Source organism: Ostrea edulis, chromosome 10 (assembly GCF_947568905.1).
Source record: "Ostrea edulis chromosome 10, xbOstEdul1.1, whole genome shotgun sequence".
Taxonomy (NCBI): domain Eukaryota; kingdom Metazoa; phylum Mollusca; class Bivalvia; order Ostreida; family Ostreidae; genus Ostrea; species Ostrea edulis.
In genome coordinates, this window is record NC_079173.1 from 44,065,501 (window position 1) to 44,079,799 (window position 14,299).

The window sequence follows — 14,299 nt, forward strand, 5'->3', positions numbered from 1 at the left end:
CTACAATCACACACATACATATAATATAGATCAATATTAACCCTCCACCTACAGTGACACACACATACATATAATATAGATCAATACTAACTCTCCACCTACAGTCACACACATACATATAATATAGATCAATACTAACCCTCCACCTACAGTCACACACATACATATATACATATAATATAGATCAACACTAACCCTCCACCTACAGTCACACACACATACATATAATATAGATCAATACTAACTCTCCACCTACAGTCACACACATACATATAATATAGATCAATACTAACCCTCCACCTACAGTCACACACATACATATAATATAGATCAATACTAACTCTCCACCTACAGTCACACACATATATATATACATATAATATAGATCAATACTAACCCTCCACCTACAGTCACACACATACATATATACATATAATATAGATCAATATTAACCCTCCACCTACAGTCACACACATACATATAATATAGATCAATACTAACCCTCCACCTACAGTCACACACATACATATAATATAGATCAATACTAACCCTCCACCTACAGTCACACACATACATATAATATAGATTAATACTAACTCTCCACCTACAATCACACACATACATATAATATAGATCAATACTAACTCTCCACCTACAGTCACACACATACACACATACATATAATATAGATCAATATTAACCCTCCACCTACAGTCACACACATACATATAATATAGATCAATACTAACCCTCCACCTACAGTCACACACATACATATAAACATATAATATAGATTAATACTAACCTTCCACCTACAGTCACACACATACATATAATATAGATCAATACTAACCATCCACCTACAGTCACACACACATACATATAATATAGATCAATACTAACCCTCCACCTACAGTCACACACATACATATATACATATAATATAGATCAATATTAACCCTCCACCTACAGTCACACACATACATATAATATAGATCAATACTAACCCTCCACCTACAGTCACACACATACATATATACATATAATATAGATCAATATTAACCCTCCACCTACAGTCACACACATACATATAATATAGATCAATACTAACCCTCCACCTACAGTCACACACATACATATAATATAGATCAATACTAACCCTCCACCTACAGTCACACACATACATATAATATAGATTAATACTAACTCTCCACCTACAATCACACACATACATATAATATAGATCAATACTAACTCTCCACCTACAGTCACACACATACACACATACATATAATATAGATCAATATTAACCCTCCACCTACAGTCACACACATACATATAATATAGATCAATACTAACCCTCCACCTACAGTCACACACATACATATACACATATAATATAGATTAATACTAACCTTCCACCTACAGTCACACACATACATATAATATAGATCAATACTAACCATCCACCTACAGTCACACACACATACATATAATATAGATCAATACTAACCCTCCACCTACAGTCACACACATACATATATACATATAATATAGATCAATATTAACCCTCCACCTACAGTCACACACATACATATAATATAGATCAATACTAACCCTCCACCTACAGTCACACACATACATATATACATATAATATAGATCAATATTAACCCTCCACCTACAGTCACACACATACACACATACATATAATATAGATCAATACTAACCCTCCACCTACAGTCACACACATACATATAATATAGATCAATACTAACCCTCCACCTACAGTCACACACATACATATAATATAGATCAATATTAACCCTCCACCTACAGTCACACACATACATATAATATAGATCAATACTAACCCTCCACCTACAGTCACACACACATACATATAATATAGATTAATACTAACTCTCCACCTACAGTCACACACATACACACATACACACATACATATAATATAGATCAATACTAACCCTCCACCTACAGTCACACACATACATATAATATAGATCAATACTAACCCTCCACCTACAGTCACACACATACATATATACATATAATATAGATCAATACTAACCCTCCACCTACAGTCACACACACATACATATAATATAGATCAATACTAACTCTCCACCTACAGTCACACACATACATATAATATAGATCAATACTAACCCTCCACCTACAGTCACACACATATATATAATATAGATCAATATTAATCCTCCACCTACAGTCACACACATACATATAATATAGATCAATACTAACCCTCCACCTACAGTCACACACATACATATAATATAGATCAATACTAACCCTCCACCTACAGTCACACACATACATATATACATATAATATAGATCAATACTAACCCTCCACCTACAGTCACACACACATACATATAATATAGATCAATACTAACTCTACACCTACAGTCACACACATACATATAATATAGATCAATACTAACCCTCCACCTACAGTCACACACATACATATAATATAGATCAATACTAACCCTCCACCTACAGTCACACACATACATATATACATATAATATAGATCAATACTAACCCTCCACCTACAGTCACACACACATACATATAATATAGATCAATACTAACTCTCCACCTACAGTCACACACATACATATAATATAGATCAATACTAACCCTCCACCTACAGTCACACACATATATATAATATAGATCAATATTAACCCTCCACCTACAGTCACACACATACATATAATATAGATCAATACTAACCCTCCACCTACAGTCACACACATACATATAATATAGATCAATACTAACCCTCCACCTACAGTCACACACATACATATATACATATAATATAGATCAATACTAACCCTCCACCTACAGTCACACACACATACATATAATATAGATCAATACTAACTCTACACCTACAGTCACACACATACATATAATATAGATCAATACTAACCCTCCACCTACAGTCACACACATACATATAATATAGATCAATATTAACCCTCCACCTACAGTCACACACATACATATAATATAGATCAATACTAACCCTCCACCTACAATCACACACATACATATAATATAGATCAATACTAACTCTCCACCTACAATCACACACATACACACATACACACATACACACATACATATAATATAGATCAATACTAACCCTCCACCTACAATCACACACATACATATAATATAGATCAATACTAACTCTCCACCTACAATCACACACATACACACATACACACATACATATGATATAGATCAATACTAACTCTCCACCTACAATCACACACATACATATAATATAGATCAATACTAACTCTCCACCTACAGTCACACACATACATATAATATAGATCAATACTAACCCTCCACCTACAGTCACACACATACATATAATATAATATAGATCAGCACTAACTCTTCACCTACAGTCACACACATACATATAATATAGATCAATACTAACTCTCCACCTACAGTCACACACATACATATAATATAGATCAATACTAACCCTCCACCTACAGTCACACACATACATATAATATAGATCAATACTAACTCTCCACCTACAGTCACACACATACATATAATATAGATCAATACTAACCCTCCACCTACAGTCACACACATACATATATACATATAATATAGATCAATACTAACCCTCCACCTACAGGCACACACATACATATAATATAGATCAATACTAACCCTCCACCTACAGTCACACACATACATATAATATAGATCAATACTAACCCTCCACCTACAGTCACACACATACATATAATATAGATCAATACTAACTCTCCATCTACAATCACACACATACATATAATATAGATCAATACTAACTCTCCACCTACAGTCACACACATACATATAATATAGATCAATACTAACCCTCCACCTACAATCACACACATACATATAATATAGATCAATACTAACTCTCCACCTACAGTCACACACATACATATATACATATAATATAGATCAATACTAACTCTCCACCTACAGTCACACACATACATATATACATATAATATAGATCAATACTAACTCTCCACCTACAGTCACACACATACATATAATATAGATCAATACTAACCCTCCACCTACAGTCACACACATACATATAATATAGATCAATACTAATCCTCCACCTACAGTCACACACATACATATAATATAGATCAATACTAACCCTCCACCTACAGTCACACACATACATATAATATAGATCAATACTAACCCTCCACCTACAGTCACACACATACATATAATATAGATCAATACTAATCCTCCACCTACATCACACACATACATATAATATAGATCAATACTAACCCTCCACCTACAGTCACACACATACATATAATATAGATCAATACTAACTCTCCACCTACAGTCACACACATACATATAATATAGATCAATACTAACCCTCCACCTACAGTCACACACACATACATATATACATATAATATAGATCAATACTAACCCTCCACCTACAGTCACACACATACATATAATATAGATCAATACTAACCTTCCACCTACAGTCACACACATACATATAATATAGATCAATACTAACTCTCCACCTACAATCACACACATACATATAATATAGATCAATATTAACCCTCCACCTACAGTGACACACACATACATATAATATAGATCAATACTAACTCTCCACCTACAGTCACACACATACATATAATATAGATCAATACTAACCCTCCACCTACAGTCACACACATACATATATACATATAATATAGATCAACACTAACCCTCCACCTACAGTCACACACACATACATATAATATAGATCAATACTAACTCTCCACCTACAGTCACACACATACATATAATATAGATCAATACTAACCCTCCACCTACAGTCACACACATACATATAATATAGATCAATACTAACTCTCCACCTACAGTCACACACATATATATATACATATAATATAGATCAATACTAACCCTCCACCTACAGTCACACACATACATACATACATATAATATAGATCAATATTAACCCTCCACCTACAGTCACACACATACATATAATATAGATCAATACTAACCCTCCACCTACAGTCACACACACATACATATAATATAGATTAATACTAACTCTCCACCTACAGTCACACACATACACACATACACACATACACACATACATATAATATAGATCAATACTAACCCTCCACCTACAGTCACACACATACATATAATATAGATCAATACTAACCCTCCACCTACAGTCACACACATACATATATACATATAATATAGATCAATACTAACCCTCCACCTACAGTCACACACACATACATATAATATAGATCAATACTAACTCTCCACCTACAGTCACACACATACATATAATATAGATCAATACTAACCCTCCACCTACAGTCACACACATATATATAATATAGATCAATATTAATCCTCCACCTACAGTCACACACATACATATAATATAGATCAATACTAACCCTCCACCTACAGTCACACACATACATATAATATAGATCAATACTAACCCTCCACCTACAGTCACACACATACATATATACATATAATATAGATCAATACTAACCCTCCACCTACAGTCACACACACATACATATAATATAGATCAATACTAACTCTACACCTACAGTCACACACATACATATAATATAGATCAATACTAACCCTCCACCTACAGTCACACACATACATATAATATAGATCAATACTAACCCTCCACCTACAGTCACACACATACATATATACATATAATATAGATCAATACTAACCCTCCACCTACAGTCACACACACATACATATAATATAGATCAATACTAACTCTCCACCTACAGTCACACACATACATATAATATAGATCAATACTAACCCTCCACCTACAGTCACACACATATATATAATATAGATCAATATTAACCCTCCACCTACAGTCACACACATACATATAATATAGATCAATACTAACCCTCCACCTACAGTCACACACATACATATAATATAGATCAATACTAACCCTCCACCTACAGTCACACACATACATATATACATATAATATAGATCAATACTAACCCTCCACCTACAGTCACACACACATACATATAATATAGATCAATACTAACTCTACACCTACAGTCACACACATACATATAATATAGATCAATACTAACCCTCCACCTACAGTCACACACATACATATAATATAGATCAATATTAACCCTCCACCTACAGTCACACACATACATATAATATAGATCAATACTAACCCTCCACCTACAATCACACACATACATATAATATAGATCAATACTAACTCTCCACCTACAATCACACACATACACACATACACACATACACACATACATATAATATAGATCAATACTAACCCTCCACCTACAATCACACACATACATATAATATAGATCAATACTAACTCTCCACCTACAATCACACACATACACACATACACACATACATATGATATAGATCAATACTAACTCTCCACCTACAATCACACACATACATATAATATAGATCAATACTAACTCTCCACCTACAGTCACACACATACATATAATATAGATCAATACTAACCCTCCACCTACAGTCACACACATACATATAATATAATATAGATCAGCACTAACTCTTCACCTACAGTCACACACATACATATAATATAGATCAATACTAACTCTCCACCTACAGTCACACACATACATATAATATAGATCAATACTAACCCTCCACCTACAGTCACACACATACATATAATATAGATCAATACTAACTCTCCACCTACAGTCACACACATACATATAATATAGATCAATACTAACCCTCCACCTACAGTCACACACATACATATATACATATAATATAGATCAATACTAACCCTCCACCTACAGGCACACACATACATATAATATAGATCAATACTAACCCTCCACCTACAGTCACACACATACATATAATATAGATCAATACTAACCCTCCACCTACAGTCACACACATACATATAATATAGATCAATACTAACTCTCCATCTACAATCACACACATACATATAATATAGATCAATACTAACTCTCCACCTACAGTCACACACATACATATAATATAGATCAATACTAACCCTCCACCTACAATCACACACATACATATAATATAGATCAATACTAACTCTCCACCTACAGTCACACACATACATATATACATATAATATAGATCAATACTAACTCTCCACCTACAGTCACACACATACATATATACATATAATATAGATCAATACTAACTCTCCACCTACAGTCACACACATACATATAATATAGATCAATACTAACCCTCCACCTACAGTCACACACATACATATAATATAGATCAATACTAATCCTCCACCTACAGTCACACACATACATATAATATAGATCAATACTAACCCTCCACCTACAGTCACACACATACATATAATATAGATCAATACTAACCCTCCACCTACAGTCACACACATACATATAATATAGATCAATACTAATCCTCCACCTACATCACACACATACATATAATATAGATCAATACTAACCCTCCACCTACAGTCACACACATACATATAATATAGATCAATACTAACTCTCCACCTACAGTCACACACATACATATAATATAGATCAATACTAACCCTCCACCTACAGTCACACACACATACATATATACATATAATATAGATCAATACTAACCCTCCACCTACAGTCACACACATACATATAATATAGATCAATACTAACCTTCCACCTACAGTCACACACATACATATAATATAGATCAATACTAACTCTCCACCTACAATCACACACATACATATAATATAGATCAATATTAACCCTCCACCTACAGTGACACACACATACATATAATATAGATCAATACTAACTCTCCACCTACAGTCACACACATACATATAATATAGATCAATACTAACCCTCCACCTACAGTCACACACATACATATATACATATAATATAGATCAACACTAACCCTCCACCTACAGTCACACACACATACATATAATATAGATCAATACTAACTCTCCACCTACAGTCACACACATACATATAATATAGATCAATACTAACCCTCCACCTACAGTCACACACATACATATAATATAGATCAATACTAACTCTCCACCTACAGTCACACACATATATATATACATATAATATAGATCAATACTAACCCTCCACCTACAGTCACACACATACATATATACATATAATATAGATCAATATTAACCCTCCACCTACAGTCACACACATACATATAATATAGATCAATACTAACCCTCCACCTACAGTCACACACATACATATAATATAGATCAATACTAACCCTCCACCTACAGTCACACACATACATATAATATAGATTAATACTAACTCTCCACCTACAATCACACACATACATATAATATAGATCAATACTAACTCTCCACCTACAGTCACACACATACACACATACATATAATATAGATCAATATTAACCCTCCACCTACAGTCACACACATACATATAATATAGATCAATACTAACCCTCCACCTACAGTCACACACATACATATACACATATAATATAGATTAATACTAACCCTCCACCTACAGTCACACACATACATATAATATAGATCAATACTAACCATCCACCTACAGTCACACACACATACATATAATATAGATCAATACTAACCCTCCACCTACAGTCACACACATACATATATACATATAATATAGATCAATATTAACCCTCCACCTACAGTCACACACATACATATAATATAGATCAATACTAACCCTCCACCTACAGTCACACACATACATATATACATATAATATAGATCAATATTAACCCTCCACCTACAGTCACACACATACACACATACATATAATATAGATCAATACTAACCCTCCACCTACAGTCACACACATACATATAATATAGATCAATACTAACCCTCCACCTACAGTCACACACATACATATAATATAGATCAATATTAACCCTCCACCTACAGTCACACACATACATATAATATAGATCAATACTAACCCTCCACCTACAGTCACACACACATACATATAATATAGATCAATACTAACTCTCCATCTACAATCACACACATACATATAATATAGATCAATATTAACCCTCCACCTACAGTCACACACATACATATATACATATAATATAGATCAATATTAACCCTCCACCTACAATCACACACATACATATATACATATAATATAGATCAATACTAACTCTCCACCTACAATCACACACATACATATGTACATATAATATAGATCAATACTAACCCTCCACCTACAGTCACACACACATAGATATAATATAGATCAATACTAACTATCCACTTACAGTCACACACATACATATAATATAGATCAATACTAACTCTCCACCTACAGTCACACACATACATATAATATAGATCAATATTAACCCTCCACCTACAGTCACACACATACATATAATATAGATCAATACTAACCCTCCACCTACAGTCACACACACATACATATAATATAGATTAATACTAACCCTCCACCTACAGTCACACACATACATATAATATAGATCAATACTAACCCTCCACCTACAATCACACACATACATATAATATAGATCAATACTAACCCTCCACCTACAGTCACACACATACATATACACATATAATATAGATCAATACTAACTCTCCACCTACAGTCACACACATACATATAATATAGATCAATACTAACTCTCCACCTACAGTCACACACATACATATAATATAGATCAATACTAACTCTCCACCTACAATCACACACATACATATAATATAGATCAATACTAACCCTCCACCTACAGTCACACACATACATATAATATAGATTAATACTAACTCTCCACCTACAATCACACACATACATATAATATAGATCAATACTAACTCTCCACCTACAGTCACACACATACACACATACATATAATATAGATCAATATTAACCCTCCACCTACAGTCACACACATACATATAATATAGATCAATACTAACCCTCCACCTACAGTCACACACATACATATACACATATAATATAGATTAATACTAACCCTCCACCTACAGTCACACACATACATATAATATAGATCAATACTAACCATCCACCTACAGTCACACACACATACATATAATATAGATCAATACTAACCCTCCACCTACAGTCACACACATACATATATACATATAATATAGATCAATATTAACCCTCCACCTACAGTCACACACATACATATAATATAGATCAATACTAACCCTCCATCTACAGTCACACACATACATATATACATATAATATAGATCAATATTAACCCTCCACCTACAGTCACACACATACACACATACATATAATATAGATCAATACTAACCCTCCACCTACAGTCACACACATACATATAATATAGATCAATACTAACCCTCCACCTACAGTCACACACATACATATAATATAGATCAATATTAACCCTCCACCTACAGTCACACACATACATATAATATAGATCAATACTAACCCTCCACCTACAGTCACACACACATACATATAATATAGATCAATACTAACTCTCCATCTACAATCACACACATACATATAATATAGATCAATATTAACCCTCCACCTACAGTCACACACATACATATATACATATAATATAGATCAATATTAACCCTCCACCTACAATCACACACATACATATATACATATAATATAGATCAATACTAACTCTCCACCTACAATCACACACATACATATATACATATAATATAGATCAATACTAACCCTCCACCTACAGTCACACACACATAGATATAATATAGATCAATACTAACTATCCACCTACAGTCACACACATACATATAATATAGATCAATACTAACTCTCCACCTACAGTCACACACATACATATAATATAGATCAATATTAACCCTCCACCTACAGTCACACACATACATATAATATAGATCAATACTAACCCTCCACCTACAGTCACACACACATACATATAATATAGATTAATACTAACCCTCCACCTACAGTCACACACATACATATAATATAGATCAATACTAACCCTCCACCTACAGTCACACACATACATATAATATAGATCAATACTAACCCTCCACCTACAGTCACACACATACATATACACATATAATATAGATCAATACTAACTCTCCACCTACAGTCACACACATACATATAATATAGATCAATACTAACTCTCCACCTACAGTCACACACATACATATAATATAGATCAATACTAACTCTCCACCTACAATCACACACATACATATAATATAGATCAATACTAACCCTCCACCTACAGTCACACACATACATATACACATATAATATAGATCAATACTAACTCTCCACCTACAGTCACACACATACATATATACATATAATATAGATCAATACTAACTCTCCACCTACAGTCACACACATGCATGTAATATAGATCAATACTAACCCTCCACCTACAGTCACACACACATACATATGATATAGATCAATACTAACCCTCCACCTACAGTCACACACATACATATATACATATAATATAGATCAATACTAACCCTCCACCTACAGTCACACACATGCATATAATATAGATCAATACTAACCCTCCACCTACAGTCACACACATGCATATAATATAGATCAATATTAACCCTCCACCTACAGTCACACACATACATATAATATAGATCAATACTAACCCTCCACCTACAGTCACACACATACATATAATATAGATCAATACTAACCCTCCACCTACAGTCACACACATACATATAATATAGATCAATACTAACCCTCCACCTACAGTCACACACATACATATAATATAGATCAATATTAACCCTCCACCTACAGTCACACACATACATATAATATAGATCAATATTAACCCTCCACCTACAGTCACACACATACATATAATATAGATCAATACTAACTCTCCACCTACAGTCACACACATATATATATACATATAATATAGATCAATACTAACCCTCCACCTACAGTCACACACATATACATATAATATAGATCAATACTAACCCTCCACCTACAGTCACACACATACATATATACATATAATATAGATCAATACTAACCCTCCACCTACAGTCACACACATACATATAATATAGATCAATACTAACCCTCCACCTACAGTCACACACATACATATAATATAGATCAATACTAACCCTCCACCTACAGTCACACACATACATATAATATAGATCAATATTAACCCTCCACCTACAGTCACACACATACATATAATATAGATCAATACTAATCCTCCACGTACAGTCACACACATACATATAATATAGATCAATACTAACTCTCCACCTACAGTCACACACATACATATAATATAGATCAATACTAACCCTCCACCTACAGTCACACACATACATATAATATAGATCAATATTAACCCTCCACCTACAATCACACACATACATATAATATAGATCAGCACTAACGTAATCTTTGTTTACAAAACAAATAATAAACTCTCTAAAATGAGCTTCTTCGATAATGTATAACCTTAATTTTTATGTGAGCTCTTTTAAACACATTAGACAGTATATTTTAATCATTAATTTTTAAGTGAAAAAGAAAAATTTGGTGAAAATCGTGAAGTAAACGTTAATAAAACTTCGTAATATTAGTTTTTAATGTTAAAGTTAAATCATAATAGCTGTAAACCTGAAAATTTTATTTTTAATAAAACTGTGCTATTTGATACTTGTATGTACAACAGGCGCCTGGGGTATTGAATTATGTTATCCCCCCCCCCCTTCTCCCCTTGCTTTCTGAATTTTTCATGCGATAATTTCTCCGAAATATATAGATTAACTGTCTATATCCCACCCTATTTCGATTTATGCAGATCTAATCATTTCACGCTTTATGTAAGTTTTACAGATCGAAAATGAAATCATACAGGTGTCCTGGTAGAGGGATACATACAGGTTATTGTCCTGGTGGAGGGATACATACAGGTACATATATCTATTGTTTATTGTACCTGACAAGGCATCTCTGTTATGTACATATGTCTTTACTTGTATCATCAATTATATATATATATGTTTATGCCGATTTGGGCACTGATTTGGTAATAAATTCTATTATATTCTGAGAGAGAGAGAGAGAGAGAGAGAGAGAGAGAGAGAGAGAGAGAGAGAGAGAGAGAGAGAGAGAGAGAAAAGGAAAGAAAGACAGACAGAGAGAGACAGAGAGGGGAAGAGAAAAGGAAAGAAAGACAGACACACACACACACACACACACAGAGAGAGAGAGAGAGAGAGAGAGAGAGAGAGAGAAAGAATCTGATGCAATGCGATATATTTATATTGTATTTAAATATATCATTCAGCAAAAATTAGAATTTTATATTATTTTTGTTTTTTGTTATAAGAGAGAAAGAAAGTGAAAAGAAAAAAGAATGAGAAAATGGACGATAGAGAGGAAAGTATCAAGATAGGAGACAGATAGAGGCCTACATAGAGAGAGAGAGAGAGAGAGAGAGAGAGAGAGAGATCCGTCACACTTCAGAGATCACGTTGATGACAGGTTTACGGGTTTGTCGATTGATAACGTGTAATTCAATATCAGCCGGAATAGCTCAGTTGGGAGAGCGTTAGACTGAAGATCTAAAGGCCCCCGGTTCAATCCCGGGTTCCGGCACGGAACAATCCGGCGGCTGATACACTGTTTTTTCTTTTGAGCGGTACCTAACACCTCCAGAATAAGTTTTTACTTACATCTTCTTTTAGGGAAAGACAACCCTAACTTGCTTAACGATTAAATCAACATTAATAGAGGGCGAAGGGCCGTGAGAGCGGAGCTCTCCCTATAGGTAACACGTATATACATGTTTAAAAGGAAAATATAGGAAAATAATGAAAAATTAAACCATACCTATGGAACTTGAAAAGTTTGGTACCAATGGCGTCGATTCGAATATTAGCACGTGGACATGTATTCCTCCATTTTGAATCTCATCTACCCTAGTTCACGTCGTTCTGAGATGTTACACATAA

At 33.7% G+C, this 14,299-nt stretch overlaps 1 non-coding gene across 1 annotated transcript; it reads left to right on the forward strand.

Moving 5' to 3' along the window:
• Positions 1–13,870: 13,870 nt before the first annotated feature.
• On the forward strand, positions 13,871–13,943 carry Trnaf-gaa (transfer RNA phenylalanine (anticodon GAA)). The gene has a single exon. It is a non-coding gene; the product is annotated as a tRNA-Phe (tRNA).
• Positions 13,944–14,299: the final 356 nt, after the last annotated feature.